The 17,932-nt window shown below is 48.0% G+C and overlaps 1 pseudogene; it reads left to right on the forward strand.

The window, feature by feature from the left end:
- Positions 1 to 450: 450 nt before the first annotated feature.
- LOC139243803 (zinc finger protein 850-like) overlaps positions 451 to 17,932 on the forward strand; it is a 44,572-nt pseudogene continuing 27,090 nt past the window's right edge.

Genomic DNA, 17,932 nt, shown 5'->3' on the forward strand with positions numbered 1-17,932 from the left:
AGGAGGAATTTCTTCTCTCAGAGGGTTATAAATCTGTGGAATTATCTGCACCAGAGAGCAGTGGAGTCTGGATCATTGAATATATTTAAGGCGGAGATGGCCAGATTTTTGAGAGTTAAGGGAGTAAAGAGTTCTGGAGAGCGGGCACGGAATGGAGCTGAGCCAATGTTCAGACAAGCCATGACCTTATTGAATGAAGAGCAGGGCCGCGGGTCTGGGTGGCCCACTCCAGCTCCTATATCTCATGGTCTTATGTACCCAGCATGCCCCGCGGGGGAGAATGAGCCGCACCCAGTCTACAGGAGCTCAGTGCGCAGGCGCGCATCCTGGCTGTTTTTGGAGCATGCGCGGTGCGTGTAATGGCGGAGGACACACGTTTTGTACAGGCTCCAGAAGAAGTGTGCTTTTTAGCGTGACGGAGCGGAGTAATGGACCAGCGGGTAGCAGGGGAGGCTGCATGAACAACCGGTGCCCGCCGCATGCCCGGAATAATAACCGGAATATCGGCGGTTGCAGCTTCGGGGCTTTCTCCTGGTCACAGGCCCAGACTCATGGTGGTCATCTTGGTACAGGAAGGCAGGTTCACGCCGTCATTTTGATTCACTGAGCAGCACAGCGCAAGCGCAGCCATCTTGGTGAGGAACAAAGTGAATGATGTCAGTGTCTGGAACTGAACCCAGCCAGAGTTCGTACCTTCAGGGGAGGGGAACCAGTGAGTGTAGAACTGAACCCAGCCAGAATCAGTATCTTTAGGGGAGGGGATCCAGTGAGTGTAGAACTGAACCCAGACAGAGTCAGTACCTTAAAGGGAGGGGAACCTGTGAGTGTAGAACAACCCAGCCAGAGTCAGAACCTTCAGGGGAGGGGAACCTGTGAGTGTAGAACTGAACCCAGCCAGAGTCAGTACCTTCAGGGGAGGGGAACCAGTGAGTGTAGAACTGAACCCAGCCAGAGTCAGTACCTTCAGGTGAGGGGGATCAGTGAGTGTAGAACTGAACCCAGCCAGAGTCAGGAGCTTCAGGGGAGGGGAAACAGTGAGTGTAGAACTGAACCCAGCTAGAGTCAGTACCTTCAGGGGAGGGGAACCAGTGAGTGTAGAACTGAACACAGCCAGAGTCAGTACCTTCAGGGGAGGGAAACCAGTGAGTGTAGAACTGTTCCCAGCCAAAGTCAGTACCTTCAGGGGAGGGGAAACAGTGACCGTAGAACTGAACCCAGCCAGAGACAGTACATTCAGAGGAGGAGAACCATTGAGTGTAGAACTGAACCCAGCCAGAGTCAGTACCTTCAGGGGACGGGAACCAGTGATTGTAGAACTGAACCAGGCCAGAGTCAGTACCTTCAAGGGAGGGGAACCAGTGAGTGTAGTACTGAACCCAACCAGAGTCAGCAACTTCAGGGGAGGGGAACCAGTGAGTGTTGAACTGAGCCCAGCCAGAGTCAGTACCTTCAGTGGTGGGGAAAGAGGGGAGGGACGGAGAGGACCCATTGATTGTAGAAATGACCCCAGCCAGAGACCGCACCAGCAGGGGAGCAGAGGGAGGGGAACCAGTGAGTGCGGAACTGAACAAAGCCAGACTCAGCATCTTCAGGGGAGGTGGGGAACCAGTGAGTGTCGACCTGAACCAAGCCACAGTCAGAACGTTCAGGGGAGGAGAGTGACGGGAACCAGTGCGTTTAGAAATAAACCCAACCAGAGTCAGCACATTCAGGGGAGGGGAACCAGTGACTGCAGAACTAAACCCAGCCATAGTCAGTTCCTTCAAGTGAGGGGAACCAGTGAGTGTAGAACTGAACCCAGCCAGAGTCAGTACCTTCAGGGGACGGGAACCAGTGAGTGTAGAACTGAACCCAGCCAGAGTCAGTACCTTCAGGGGAGGGAACCTGTGAGTGTAGAACTGAAACCAGCCAGAGTCAGTACCTTCAGGGGACGGGAAGCAGTGAGTGTAGAACTGAACCCAGCCACAGTCAGTACCTTCAGGGGAGGGGAACCAGTGAGTGTAGAACTGAACCAAGCCAGACCAGTACATTCAAGGGAGGGGAACCAGTGAGTGATGAACTGAACCCAGCCAGAGTCAGTACCTTCAGGGGAGGTGAACCAGTGAGTGTCGACCTGAACCCAGCCACAGTCAGAACGTTCAGGGGAGCAGAGGGACGGCAACCAGTGAGTGTAGAACTAAACCCAACCAGAATTGGAGGTGAAAACTGGGAGTGCTGGAGAAACAGGCTAGAAATGTGTGTTGATTTGGATTTCAACACAGCAGGAGGGACAATGCGTGGGACAAGGATTTACAGCTTTGGAAGAACAAGAGAGGAAAGAATGTTCCATGGAAACTGGATATGTCTATCCTGAATTTGTGTCTTGTACTGACTGTGATGAGTTTTGTTATCTCCTTTTACAGCATATTAGAAGGGGAGATTTTCAGACAAGAAACACAAACCAAACATCGTGTCAAGATCTGACGGAGTCAATCGATTCATCAGGACCTGAATATCATTGGCCTTTGAAAGTGGAATGAGAAATGTTTGTCTGTTCTCTCTGTGCGAAAAGATTTCAAATATCTGTGTGACTGGAAAAGCTCCGAGATACACAGACCCGAGTGAGTGTTCCAGTGCACTGCCTGTGGAAAGAGCTTTAAACAGTTACAGAGCCTGAACGAACATCGCACCATTCACAGCGGGGAGAAACTGTAAACGTGTTGTGTGTGTGGCCGAGGCTTCAGCTGATCATCCAACCATCCAGAGTCATAAGGATACCCGCACCATGGAGAAACCGTGGAAATGTGGGGACTGTGGGAAGGGATTCAGATCACCATCTGAGCTGGAAATTCATATACGCAGTCACACTGGGGAGAGGCCGTTCACCTGCCCTGTGTGTGGGAAGTGATTCACTGCATCATCCACCCTACTGACACACCAGCGAGTTCACACTGGGGAGAGGCCATTCACCTGCTTGGAGTGTGGGAACGGATTCACTGCATCATCTGACCTGCTGAAACACCAGCGAGTTCACACTGGGGAGAGGCTCTTCACCTGCTCGGAGTGTGGGAAGGGATTCACTTGTTCATCCAACCTGCTGAAACAACAGCGAGTTCACACTGGGGAGACGCCGTTCACCTGCTGTGAGTGTGGGAAGGGATTCACTTCTTCATCCCACCTGCTGAAACACCAGCGAGTTCACACTGGGGAGAGGCCGTTCACTTGCTATGAGTGCGGGAAGGGATTCACTCGGTCATCCCACCTGCTGACACACCAGCGAGTTCACATTGGGGAGAGGCCGTTCACCTGCTCTGTGTGCGGGAAGGGATTCACTGTGTCATCCACCCTGCTGACACACCGCCGAGTTCACACTGGGGAGAGGCCATTCACCTGCTCAGAGTGTGGGAAGGGATTCACTCAGGCATCCCACCTGCTGAGATACCAATAATTTCACACTGGGGAGAGGCCATTCACTTGCTCTGAATGTGGGAAGGGGTTCACTCAGTCTTCCCTCATGCTGACACACCAGCGAGTACACACTGGGGAGAGGCCGTTCACCTGCTCGGAGAGCGGGAAGGTTTTCACTCAGTCATCCATCCTGCTGAAACACCAGCGAGTTCACAAGTAATGCAGGGGTTGGATTCTGCTGTTATTGAGGCTGTTAATCACATCCCGACTGAACCATGTTCATTCGGACAGTTGGGGTTTCTTTCTGCTGATGTTAATAACCCTATAACTGGGCTGGACTTTAATATTCTGGATATATTGCTGATTGTGTTCTCGGGGCTGCAGTGTCCATTTAATAAACATTGTGGGTTATCTTTCCCCTTAATTCAGCAACTCTCAACAGAAATTTAGTTTGCAATAAAATTATGAACTTTTACTTTAATCCTAAATTGATCTTTGGTACAATATCTGCAATAGTGTGTGAAAGTTTCCACTGATAAAATCTCCAATTGGAAAGAGCTTGCTGACAATTCTTAATAACTTGCTCATTACACAGAGTGGCCACTCCATATCCACCAGAAAGAAGGGGAATGGGAATTGGTGGGGAATCAGTGTACCCAAATGTAGTCCTTCCCATCTGGGTGTATCAATCCTCTCGGCACGAGAATGGAGACAAGTCCAGATCAAAACTGTGCGCAGTAGCGCAGGTTTGGTCTTACAGTTGTAGCAGTACTTCCCTACATTTAGACTCCATCCCCTTCGCAATAACGGCCCGCATTCAGGTTGCCTTCCTGATTATTGCTGTACCTGCATGCCAACCTTTTGTGTTTCATGTGCAAGAATCCCCAGATCTCTCTGTAAAACAGCATTTTATAATCGTCCACATCTAAATAATAATTTGCTTTTTTTTTCCTACCCAAATGAAATAACCTGATATTTTACCACATTATAGTCCATCTGCCAGATTTTTGCCCACTCACCTGAGCCTGTCTATATCCATTTGTAGATTCTTTGCGTCCTCCTCACAACTTGCTTTCCCACCTATCTTTGTACCATCAGCAAATGTTACACTAGGTCCCTTCATCCAAGTCATTAATATAAATTCTAATTAGTTGAGGCCCCAGTACTTATCACTGCGGCACCACACAAGTTACTGTTTGCCAACCTGAAAAAGACCCATTTATCCTTACTCTCTGTTTTCTGTTAGTTCGGCAATCCTCTATCCATGCTGATATATTACCCCCAACCCCGTGAGCTCTTAGCATGTGCAGTAATATTTTGTGTGGCACCTTATCGAATGCTTTCTTGAAATCAAAATATGCAACATCAAGTGGTTCTCTCTTATCCACTCTGCTCGCTAAATCCTCAAACAACTGCAGCAAATTTGTCAAACATGATTTCCCTTTCATAAAACCATGCTAATTCTGCCTAACTGAAGTATAGTTTTCTAAATATCCTGCTAGTACTTCCTTAATGATGAACTCGAGTATTTTCCCACTAACAGATGGTAGGCTAACTGATGTATAGTTTCTTGCTCTCTGTCTCCCTCATTACTTGAATAGGCGTGTTACATTTGCAGTTTTCCAGTCCACTGGAACCTCTCCAGAATTCAGGGAATTTTGGTAGTTTACAAACAATGCATGCACTGTCTCTGCAACCATTTCTTTTAAGACCCGAGGATGCATGCCATCAGGTCCTGAGGACTTATCCACCTTTAGTCACATTAGTTTGATTAGCACTTTATCTATAGTGATAGTGATTGTTTTAAGTCATCCTTCCCACTCCCCCTCCGCAATAGCTCCTTGGTTATCAACTGTTGGTATGTTTTTAGTGTCCACTACTGTGAAGCGTAATACAAAATATTCGTTCAAACTCTCTGCAATTTCCATGTTTCCCATTAATAATTCTCCAATGTCATCCTCTAAGTGAGCGATGTTTACTTTAAATACTCGTTTCCTTTTTCTATCCCTGTAGAAGCTCTTACTGTCTGTTTTTTTATTTCTTGCTAGTTTGCTATCATCTGCTTTCTTCTGTCTTTTTCATTTTTTAGTCGTCCTTTGCAGGTTGCTAAAAATTCCCAATCCTCTGGCCTTCCACTGCCCTTCACAACATTATATGCCTTTTTTTCCAATTTGATAGCATCCTTTACTTCCATGAGGACACTTGTTGCACACGTGATTGACCAGGACACGAGAAGTGTGGTTGCTCCATAACGACAGGATTTCATCTGTTTCAACAGAAACAACTACACTGTGGTATTTCCAGAAATAATCCCCGCTGTCTGGCCTGAATGAATCCATGTCACTACCAAATGCTGCAATGTTTCCTCCACCCCACAGAGTTCCATCTGTTTAAAGCCACGACAGAAATGTGCCATTTCCTCCTGGAGTTTGAGGGACATCAGCTTTAACAATGGGGCAGAGTTTCAACCAATGAGTGAGATCCAGACCCAGCCTCGCCAACTTGGGGCTGCAAGCCCCACCCCTCGCACACTGTGATTGGCTGGAGGACCAACCGCCTGCCTGGTCCTCCAGCCCCCCCCCCACTCTCCCTATTGATCGGGAGCTGCCATCAATCAGCCGGGCAGTGTGAGCTGAGCATGCACAGTGGGAGAGTTAGCAGGTGAGAGATGGGCAGAGGGAGAAAGCGGGTTAATAAAGAACGCGCTTATTTGTACTGCCAAAATGGCCGCCACGCCGCACCCTTTGTCTATGATTGGTCCCTTGTAGGATAAGCCACACCCTGAGATTTCACTGGAATGTGGAACTGCAACCGCTCATCCCAAGGTCTCACTGACTTTGCAAATTGTAACTCGATCCACTTTGACTTCCTGAAGCATTAGAGGACCGAGCTCCCAATACGATAGCAAGGGCCAGCCGAAGTACCTTGCCCCAGTCCCAGTATATGCCTCCGCCAGCCGAAGTGCCTTACCCCAGTCCCAGTGCATGCCTCCCACAGCCGAAGTACATTACCCCAGTCCCAGTGCATGCCTCCACCAGTCGAAGTGCATTACCCCAGTCCCAGTGCAAGCCTCCCCCAGTCGAAGTGCATTACCCCAGTTCCAGTGCATGCCTCCCCCAGCAGAAGGGTTTTACCCCAGTCTTACCCCAGTCCCAAGATATGCCTCCCCTAGCCGAAATGCTTCAACCCAGTCCCTATATATGCCTCCCCCAGCTGAAGTGCCTTTCCCCAGTCCGAGTGCAAGCCTCCGCATCCGAAGTGCCTTACCCAAGTCCCAGTGCAGGCCTCCCCCAGCCGAAGTGCCCTACCCGAGTCCCATTGCACATCTCCCCCTGCCGAAGCGTCTTACCACTGTCCCAGTGTATGCCTCCCAGAGCCGAAGTGCCTTACCCTAGTACCAGGAAAAAGCCTCCCCAGTCAAAATGCCTTACTTCAGTCCCAGTATATACCTCCCCCAGCCAAAGTGCCTTGCTGCAGGCCCAGTATATGCCTCTCCCAGCCAAAGTGCCTTAACCCAGTCCCTATACATGCCTCCCCCAGCCGAAGTGCTTTACCAAATTTCAAGTGCATGCCCCCCCCAGCCGAATGCATTACCCCAGTCACAATATATGCCTCCCCCACCAGAAATGCCTTGCCCCAGTCAGAATGCATGCCTCCTCCAACCGAATTGGCTTAATCCAATCCTATTGCATTTCTCCCCCACCCGAAGTGTCTTACCACCGTCCCAATATATGTCTCCCACTGCAGAAGTGCCTTACCCTGTAAATGTGGATTATTTTCCCTCAATCTGGTTCAACAAAATAACTGAAACGAATACCGTTTGTGCTGTAAACAAAGTAAGCTTTTATTTAAAAAGCAAATCCCGATCGGGGACCTTATCAGACAGAAGGAATGCAACTCTGATAGAACGCACTCACTTCCTATGGACAAAGTGACGTTACGTTGTAAAGGGACGACGGTTATACATTTTCGGCAAAAGATAAAAAGAGAGGGCTAGAGTGACATCCTAGTTCAGCCTATCCCTTTTGATCCCTCTTTCCCTTTGTCCACTCATAAGCCGACCTAAGTATGATCTGATTTTAAACAAAGACCTTCTGTTAATTTTTCAGGTTAATAACATGATTTAATAAGACCTTGAGATTGTTCTGCAAGCTGTGGTTTGTGTTTCAATATGTGTTAGTGTTGTAACATTTCGCTGTCTCGAGTCTGAGATGTCATGGCTATTCCACCATGCATTCTTTGTTAACTTATACTGTCCCTATATAATTAGCACGTTCTCAACTTCAATGTCCCTATACATTTTTAAACATTCACATTCCCCCCTTTTATCATTCCATGATAACCCTGGTGACTATTCCAGGAGTATCGCATTCAGCCGTTTGCACTCTCTTTCCTGATCAATATTTTTGTTATTGTCGAGTAGTTCTTTAGTTCGTTGGATCATAACTCTGGAGCCCTTGACCACAAGAGGGTTTGCTAACATTGCCATCATTACTTTACAACAAAGGTTAAGGCAACCAACAATTAGATAGGATTTCCAAGATCCATCTGATTGCCAATGAAACCAGCTAGATCCTTCTGCTGGTGTGCATAACTTCTTCAACTCCCTTCTTATGTGATCAGCGAGATTGGTTATGATTTCTGACCTATCAGAATGTAGGTGCAACATTCAGATCCTATCAGGGCACACGTTCCCCCTTTCTCAGCTAACATATAATCGAGGGCCATTCGGTTTTTTAATGCTACGGTCCTTATTGCTACCATTTCAGCTGTGATGCCCTCCAAAGCTTCAGCAATATTGTTAGATATCTGTTCCATTATCGTCTCTCGGTTCTGTACTTCATCCATGAGACGTCCTATCCTGATTGGGAACATCATGACCCTAAAGAACTTGTCGGCGTGGGTGATGGCTCGCTTGTATCGGCAGGAGGCATGTGCTTCCGCCAGGGTATGTATTTGCCACACAAATGGCAACACATATCCCAGATAACAGGGACCTGTCCATCTTCTGGATCCCAGGACTGTGCCCACAAACCTCCACCTGTTTTATTCGGACGGTGAGAGAGGGTGGTGACTCGTGCACCAGTGGTGAGTTTGAGACTGTTTGGGCATTTGCTGTATCCTACGATATGTCCCTTGTTACCGGTGCCATTTCGGATTAGACATACGTCCCCGGTCGGTCTCCCAATCCATGAGGTATTGGTCAGGGCTTTGAATGGGGGTTCCTTTTCACGGTTGGACGTTGGTTGGTACCATCCCTGGAATGTCTGACTAATGGGATCTCCAGCACTCTCCCACTTGGTGACCTCCCCGTGGTCGTTCATGTGGTAACGGTATGATACTCCTCCTGATCTCTGTGATCCCTCTTTTGATCCGCCTTTATTCTCTCGTATTTGTATTGGACCCCTCCACTCGTGAAAGTTTTGGCTCTGAATCCATCTGACAGTCTCAGTTAGGGTTAGTGTAACGGGGCACAAGGGAATTCCCCCTTTGGAATGTATCGGGAAATGTATAGGGAATGTGAACACACCCAGCATCAAGAAAATTTCCCATGTACAAAAAGAAGTTTGCTTGGAGCTCTCGTCTCTGTCTCCCCTCCCATACGCCGCAACTGTCATATTATAGCGACAGTGGCATACAGACACAGTTTCATCTTATGACTCAGGATTCAGATAAATAGTCCAACTATTTTGCTGATTAAAAGAGTTCAGTTTTCCCGACTGTCTTCTTAGGTCACCGTCGGTGTAGCTGGTTGTCTATCACCACGGGTAAAAGTTCAAACTGGTCCACGTTCCAATTAGGATGCCAACGGCCTTGTTCAGCTATGGAGAAGAGGAAGTCTGGAACAGAAACTGGAGTTAGAATAACCAGTATAATAGGTTCGTTAGAGTGTGGTGAGTTTGAAGTGGTGCAGGTGAACCCAGGCACTTTTCCCCTCAACCTTGGCTGCAGTTGGGGTAGTGAGTAACATCTGAAAAGGCTCTTCCCATTGTGGCTCTAATCCCTTCCGAATCCACACTTCCCTGATGCCACGAGTGACAATTCGGGTAAAACTGGGAGGTCGAGGTCAGCATCTTGAACGTGGTTGTGTGCTAGTCGCAGAGCCTGAGTCAGAGAAAGAACATAGGTGGCCATCAGTCGAGCAGAGATACGATATCTAGGAACGATTTCCCTCATTAACACCTTAACAACAGTTTGAGCCTTGTTGTCCAGGGTAGGGTAGGATTCAATCCATCTGCTGAACAGATCTACTAGTACTAGCACATATTTGTAACACTGAACTTTTTCAACTCAATGTAGTCCAACTGAAATGTCTCAAAGGGAACTTCGGGTACGGGCGTTTTACCCCAATTACAGGGGACTCCCTTCCCTGGATTATGTTGCTGGCAAACCAGGCAACGACTACTGATGTTCTGGGCGAGCGCCTGGAGTCTACGGTGCCACCAAGTAGCCAAAAGTGTGTCACTCGCGGTCCTTGCTCCACAATGAGTAGCAAAATGCATACATTCAATAACCCATAGAGCCAACTCGTCAGACTTGCAAGTCTGCTCCAAGGGAGTGGTCCAGAGTTTAGAAACATTGTCATAAGTACATCCATAATATTTCCACAACAGTTTATCTTTTTCAGGAGCGCCCTCCTGTGCTTTTATAACGTCTTGGATGGTTGGCATTGGTTTTTACGACGCTAACTTATCCTTCGCAGGATTTTTAGTCTGACTCATCATTTTGCGTACTACCATCTGTTGGTCACGAGAGGCCTGTTTAGCCTCTTTTTCAGCATAGTGGTTCCCTCAATCGACAATCTGGTTCCCCTCCCTCTCCTCCCCTGAAGGTACTGACTCCGGCTTGGTTCAATTCTAGACTTACTGGGTCCCCTCCCCTGAAGGTACTGACTCTGGCTGGGTTGAGTTCCAGACATTGACATCATTTACTTTGTTCCTACACCAAGATGGCCACACATGCGCTCTGCTACTCATTGAATCAAAATAGCGGAGCGCTGAAGCTGCCTTCCTGCATGAAGATGGCCGCCGTTAGCCTGGGCCTGTGAACGGGATAAACCCTCGAAGCTGCAACCGCCGATATTCCGGTTATTATTCCAGGCTTGCAGCAGGCGCCGGTTGTTTATGAAGCCTCCCCGGCTGCCCACTGGTCCATTTCTCCACTCTATCCCGCTGAAAAGGACACCTCCAAGGAGCCTATACAAAACGTGTTGCCGCCACCATTATACGCACCGCGCATGCTCCAAACACAGCCAGGGCCCGCGCCTGCGCACTGAGCTGCTGTAGTCTGGGTGCGGCACATTCTCCACCGCGGGGCATGCTGGGTACACAAGACCATGAGAAATAGGAGCAGGAGGGGGCCACCCGGACCCCCGAGCATGCTCCCCATTCAATAAGGTAATTGCTGGTATGATCATAGACTCAGCTCCATTCCGTGCCCGCTCCCCAGAAACCTTCACTCCGTTACCACACCTGGAGTACTGTGCACTGTTTTGGTCTCCTTCTCTGAGGAAGGATATCCTTGCCTTAATTAGATACAGAGTAAAGCTTCCTCAACACTATCCCACTAGACATTCCAAGGTGAGATATGGAGTATATCTCCCTCAACCTGTCCCATGCATTCCAGAGTGGATATGTTAGTACGGATTCGTTTTCCCTCAATCTGTTTCAGCGAATACACTGACGCGAACACCTTCTTGCCTTTTCGTAAAATAGCTTTATTGAAGATTCTCCGGCCGGGGCTTGTCAAGACAAAGGGACATTTCAATCAGAGTCTATTTACCTTCCCCTGGATAAGCCCCTTTTCAGCGCGACACAAAACATTTATACATTTTCAAAACAGGACACATATGATTAGCACTTGATCTATCCAATCCCTTTCTGCCTGCCCCCCCCCCCTCCCCGAGTACGTCCAATGGCAGGCAAGAAATTCTCCCAATTAGGGCTGGTGTAAGGGTCAGGTTAATTATAGCTTTTCCCTTATCAGTAAAGAACCCAATTAGTTTCCCTTCCTCCTTATCAGTAAAAGCTATTACTTTTCCCCTCCTATCTAGGATTGTTTTCTTTCTTTGTGCCGCCTTGCATCTTTCTCATGACCTGTGTTTATCCTCAACCTCAACACTTGGTAACCCCTTTTTTACTGTCCATTCTGCAGTTGTCTGCATCTTGACATTTCTTTAGCTATTGTCCCATGATTCCCTATCTCCATCCTTTTGCCACATTCTCTATCCATCTACCACATTCGCAACCCTTCTTTACACATTCTCAGATACGGCATTGGTTAGATAATGAATAAAGCTCACTCTACATTATCCTATCAAACATTCCCAGGATAGGTACAGCACGAATTAAATATACAGTAAATCTGTGTCAAAGAAACTGTACCCCAGTGAGAGTCAGTGCCAGAGGAAACTACAGCATGGGATAGATGCAGAATAAATCTCCCTCTACACTGTTCTGAACAATCCCAGGGCAGGTAAAGCTCGGTTTTGATGATCATAGCCGGTCCCTCGAACGAGGATGATTTGCTTCCACATGAGATCACATATGTTTCAATGAAGGACCCAATATTCAAGTCCTGACCTCCAATTGAGGAGGTGGAAGATGCCTATCGGTGGATTGTTTTTAACGTGTGGTGACCGTTGCACACCAGCCACGACACGGGCATGACAAAGCTAGGATTGGTCCAGTGTCAAGGGTAAATCAGGATTACTGGAGACCTGTTTTGCTGTACGGAGCTAGTGTGCACAAATATAACAGTGTGGGCTGGTCCGTGCTGCCCCTGGGCTCTTGCCTCTTTTGCACCTGGTATCCTCATTCGCCGTACCTCCGCCACGACCTCTCGCCACTCCTCCACCACAAACATTCGCTGCACCTCCACCACGATCCCTCTCTGCTCCTCCTCCAAGAAAACACAGACCGCACCTCCGCCACAATCTCCTGCCCAATCTCTGCACCAAACATTCGCTGGACCTCCATCACGATCACCCACCAAATCTGAGTCATGCTCCTTCATCACTCCTCTGTCCCGATCACTCGACGCAAGTCCAGCACAACCTTCCATGTTCCTCTGCTGTACCAGGGCCCTGCCGATGCTCCTGCCCATGCTCCAAATGGCAATCTGGGCCCTGATGATGTCACCCAGTCGTCTACCTCGAAGCCGTCACACATTTGTTTCAGCTCACACTGAAGCTGCAGTGGCTCGCTCCTGCTCTTTTTATAGCCCCGAGCTGTGGAGATGTTCTCTCGCAGGTCGGGGTGGCTCATGATGTCCCGGAGCCCAGTGCTCCAGCTCTTTTTACAGCCCCAACCTGTGGAGATGTTCTCTTGCAGGTTGGGGTGGCCCATGATGTGATACATGGTTGAGATACAGTGTAGAGCTCCCTCCATTCTACTCTGCCACATTAATACTCTCAGGTGAAGTACAGCACGGTTGAAACAGAGAGTAAATCTCTCTCTACACGGTCCCATTAAACAATCCCAGGGCAGGTACAGCATGGGTTATATCCAGAATAAAGCTCCCTCAACATTCTCGCAACAAACAGACGACTGTAGTAATTTCTCCCTCTACACTGTTTCAATAAAAAAATCCCAGGGCAGGTATAGCACAACTATTTTGTTGTTGATCTGTAAATCAAGTGTCCCCTGATTAAAGCTGGGGTGGGGGGAGGGTGGCACGAGAACCAACAAAATAAACCAATTAAACTTTGGACAGTAAACTTAAATCAAATTAAAATTTGGTTGCTGGGGGTGATGATGCACTCCATGCACTCCGGCTGAGGAGCTACGCCTGGAGTCACAGTGCGCATTTCGTCCTTCTAGGGGTATAACGGATATGAGTAGGTACACAGTAAGGATCCCAATACACTGTCCCATCAAACTCTCCCAGGGCAGGTACAACATGGCTTAAATACAGACCAAAGCTTCCGCTATACAGTTCCCAGGGCAAGTACAGTACCGGTTAGAAACATCGTACATCTCCCTCTAATGCCCCAGGCATTCCAGGGCAGATGTAGCATTTATTCGATTTTGAGGAGATCTCCCTCTATAATGTTCAACCAGACATTCCCAGGGCAGGTACAACACGGGTTAGATACAGAGGAAAGTTCCCTCTACACTGATCTATCAAAAACTCCCATCACAGGTAATACACGGGTTAGATACAGAGTAAAACTCCCTCTACACTGTCCATTAAACACTTCTGGGGCACGCACAGCACTGGGTACAAAAAGAGTAATGTTCCCTCTAAACTGTCCCAGCAAACATTCCCAGGGCAAGTACACAAATGATAGATACAGAGTAAATTCCCTCTACACTGTCCTATCAGCCACTCCACAGCAGGTACAGACAGGGTTATAATGCAGAGTAAATATCCTTCTACATTGTCCCATTAACCATTCCCATGGTAGGTAAAGCAAGGGTTAGAAAAAGAATAAATCTCCCTCTACACTTTCCCATCAAACACACCCAGGGCAGGAACAACAAGGGTTACATATTGAGTAAAAATCACTCTACACTGTCCCGTCAAATACTCTGCGAAGATACAGCACAAATTAGATATAGACGGAAAACGTGCTCGACACTATCGTATCAAAAACTGCCAGGGCAGGTACAGCACGGTTTAGACAGAAATGTTAAGGCTGGATGTTCCAGAATTAGGGCCTGGGCCAACAGAAAGCACAGCCACAAAATCCACCAATGGTTGAAGAATTACAATCAGGGATACTCAGAAAGACTGATATCTCATGGGCGGGAACGGTGGGTGAGGGGGGCGGCACAGTGTGAGCGGGAAATTTGAAATCAAGGCATTGATTCACTGGAAGCTAATGTAGGTCAGCGAGCACAGGGGTGATGGGTGAGCTGGACTTGGTGCGAGTTAGGACATGGGCAGCCGAGGTTTGGATCAACACTAGTTTATGTAGGTCAGAATGTGGGAGGAGTGCATTGGAATAGTCAAGTCCAGAAGTAAAAAAAGGCATGAGTGAGGGCTTCAGCAGTGGATGGGCTGAGGCATGAGAGGAGATGGGCGATGTTACAGAGGCGGAAATAGGCATTCTTAGTTATTTTGTGGATATGTGGTCAAAAACTTATTTCAGTGTTAAGTATGTCACCAAGGTTGCGAACAGTCTGGTTCAGGCACAGACAGAAGTTGGGGAGAGGGATGGAGTCGGTCACTAGGGAACGGAGCTTGTGGCAATGATGATTACAAATATCAGAATATTTCACATGCTATCACGTGCAAAATGTGTGAATGAGTTTTTAATATTCAATCCGTTTCAAAAACGGGTTAACTGTTCGAGAAATTAACGGATTTCAAATCTTATGCAACACAGTTCAATAAAGGTGTGGTTCAAAAGATTTCAGCTGAGTTTAAAGTGAGACACTGCAGTTAAGTCTACTACAACTACAAGTCGTGTATGCAAATGGAACAAGTTTGCGGTTTGATATGCTAGAAAGCGAACTTGGTTAGAAGTGATATAAGTTAGATTAAGAAAAAGCCCTAAAAGGGAACAATCCATAACAGAACATCAATTAAGCTTCTCTGATCATGGAAGAATCAAATATTAAACAAACTGTGTTTGAAACCAAGATAATTTATTCAACATTTATAGAGGGTATTGATCTCCAGCTTTACAATCTATATTAACGATTGGAAAAAGGGACTGAGTGTAACATAGCCAAGTTTGCTGATGATACAAAGATCGAAGGAAAAGCAATTTGTGAGAGGAATACAACAAATCTGCAAATGGACATAGACAGGCTAAGTGAGTGAGGAAAAATTTGGCAGATGGACTATAATGTTGGAAAGTGTGAAGTCATTCACTTTGGCAGAAAAAATCAAAGAGCAACATAATATTTAAATGGCAAAAGATTGCAAAGTACCGCAGTACAGCGGGACCTGGGGGTTACTTGTGCATGAAACGCAACAGGATAGTATGCAGGTACAGCAAGTGATCAGGAAGGCCAATGGTATCTTGGCCTTTATTGCAAAAGGAATGGGGTATAAAAGCAGGAAATTCTTGCCACAGCTATATGTGAGGCCACACCTGGAATACTGCGTGCAGTTTTCGTTTCCATATTTATGAAAGGATATACTCGTTTTGGAGGCAGCTCAGAGAAGGTTCACTCGGTTGATTCTGGGCATGAGAGGTTTGACTTATGAGGAACGATTAAGTAGGTTGGGCCTCTACTCACTGGAATTCAGAAGAATGAAAGGTGATCTTATCAAAACGTATAAGATTGTGAGGGGGCTTGATAAGGTGGATGCAGAGAGGATGTTTCCACTGATAATGAGGAGTCTAGAATTAGAGTGCATGATCTTAGAATAAGGGGCCGCCCATTTAAAACAGAGATGAGGAGAAATTTTTTTCTCTCAGAGGTTTGTAAATCTCTGCACTTCACTGCCTCAGAGAACTGTAGAAGCTAGGCCATTGAGTAAATTTAAGACGGAAATAGACAGTTTCGTAAATGATATGGGGATATGGGGGTATGGGGAACGGGCGGGGAAATGGAGCTGAGTCCATGATCAGAACAGTCATGATCTTATTGAATGGCGGAGCAAGCACGAGGGGCCGTATGGCCGACTCCTGTTGCTATTTCTTATGTTCTTATGTTCAGGTACAGGGGTTATTAAGATCATCAGAAAGTTAAAAAAAGCTGCCAGAATAAACATGGTTCAGTGCCCAATGCAATCACAGTAAATCTTGTTCGAGTCACAAATGCAATCTTTCTTCTCAGCCTATTTAAAACAGAGATGAGGAGGAATTTCTTCTCTCAGAGGGTTATAAATCTGTGGAATTATCTGCACCAGAGAGCAGTGGAGTCTGGATCATTGAATATATTTAAGGCGGAGATGGCCAGATTTTTGAGAGTTAAGGGAGTAAAGAGTTCTGGAGAGCGGGCAGGGAATGGAGCTGAGCCAATGTTCAGACAAGCCATGACCTTATTGAATGAAGAGCAGGGCCGCGGGTCTGGGTGGCCCACTCCAGCTCCTATTTCTCATGGTCTTATGTACCCAGCATGCCCCGCGGGGGAGAATGAGCCGCACCCAGGCTACAGGAGCTCAGTGCGCAGGCGCGGATCCTGGCTGTGTTTGGAGCATGCGCGGTGCGTGTAATGGCGGAGGACACACGTTTTGTACAGGCTCCAGAAGAAGTGTGCTTTTTAGCGTGACGGAGCGGAGTAATGGACCAGCGGGTAGCCGGGGAGGCTGCATGAACAACCGGTGCCCGCCGCATGCCCGGAATAATAACCGGAATATCGGCGGTTGCAGCTTCGGGGCTTTCTCCTGGTCACAGGCCCAGACTCATGGTGGCCATCTTGGTACAGGAAGGCAGGTTCACGCCGTCATTTTGATTCACTGAGCAGCACAGCGCAAGCGCAGCCATCTTGGTGAGGAACAAAGTGAATGATGTCAGTGTCTGGAACTGAACCCAGCCAGAGTTCGTACCTTCAGGGGAGGGGAACCAGTGAGTGTAGAACTGAACCCAGCCAGAATCAGTATCTTTTGGGGAGGGGATCCAGTGAGTGTAGAACTGAACCCAGACAGAGTCAGTACCTTAAAGGGAGGGGAACCTGTGAGTGTAGAACAACCCAGCCAGAGTCAGTACCTTCAGGGGAGGGGAACCTGTGAGTGCAGAACTGAACCCAGCCAGAGTCAGTACCTTCAGGGGAGGGGAACCAGTGAGTGTAGAACTGAACCCAGCCAGAATCAGTACCTTCAGGTGAGGGGGATCAGTGAGTGTAGAACTGAACCCAGCCAGAGTCAGGAGCTTCAGGGGAGGGGAAACAGTGAGTGTAGAACTGAACCCAGCTAGAGTCAGTACCTTCAGGGGAGGGGAACCAGTGAGTGTAGAACTGAACACAGCCAGAGTCAGTACCTTCAGGGGAGGGAAACCAGTGAGTGTAGAACTGTTCCCAGCCAAAGTCAGTACCTTCAGGTGAGGGGAAACAGTGACCGTAGAACTGAACCCAGCCAGAGACAGTACATTCAGAGGAGGAGAACCATTGAGTGTAGAACTGAACCCAGCCAGAGTCAGTACCTTCAGGGGACGGGAACCAGTGATTGTAGAACTGAACCAGGCCAGAGTCAGTACCTTCAAGGGAGGGGAACCAGTGAGTGTAGTACTGAACCCAACCAGAGTCAGCAACTTCAGGGGAGGGGAACCAGTGAGTGTTGAACTGAGCCCAGCCAGAGTCAGTACCTTCAGTGGTGGGGAAAGAGGGGAGGGACGGAGAGGACCCATTGATTGTAGAAATGACCCCAGCCAGAGACCGCACCAGCAGGGGAGCAGAGGGAGGGGAACCAGTGAGTGCGGAACTGAACACAGCCAGACTCAGCATCTTCAGGGGAGGTGGGGAACCAGTGAGTGTCGACCTGAACCAAGCCACAGTCAGAACGTTCAGGGGAGGAGAGTGACGGGAACCAGTGAGTTTAGAAATAAACCCAACCAGAGTCAGCACATTCAGGGGAGGGGAACCAGTGACTGTAGAACTAAACCCAGCCATAGTCAGTTCCTTCAAGTGAGGGGAACCAGTGAGTGTAG

This window comes from Pristiophorus japonicus, unplaced genomic scaffold (genome assembly GCF_044704955.1).
Source record: "Pristiophorus japonicus isolate sPriJap1 unplaced genomic scaffold, sPriJap1.hap1 HAP1_SCAFFOLD_189, whole genome shotgun sequence".
In the NCBI taxonomy this organism is placed as follows: Eukaryota; Metazoa; Chordata; class Chondrichthyes; family Pristiophoridae; genus Pristiophorus; species Pristiophorus japonicus.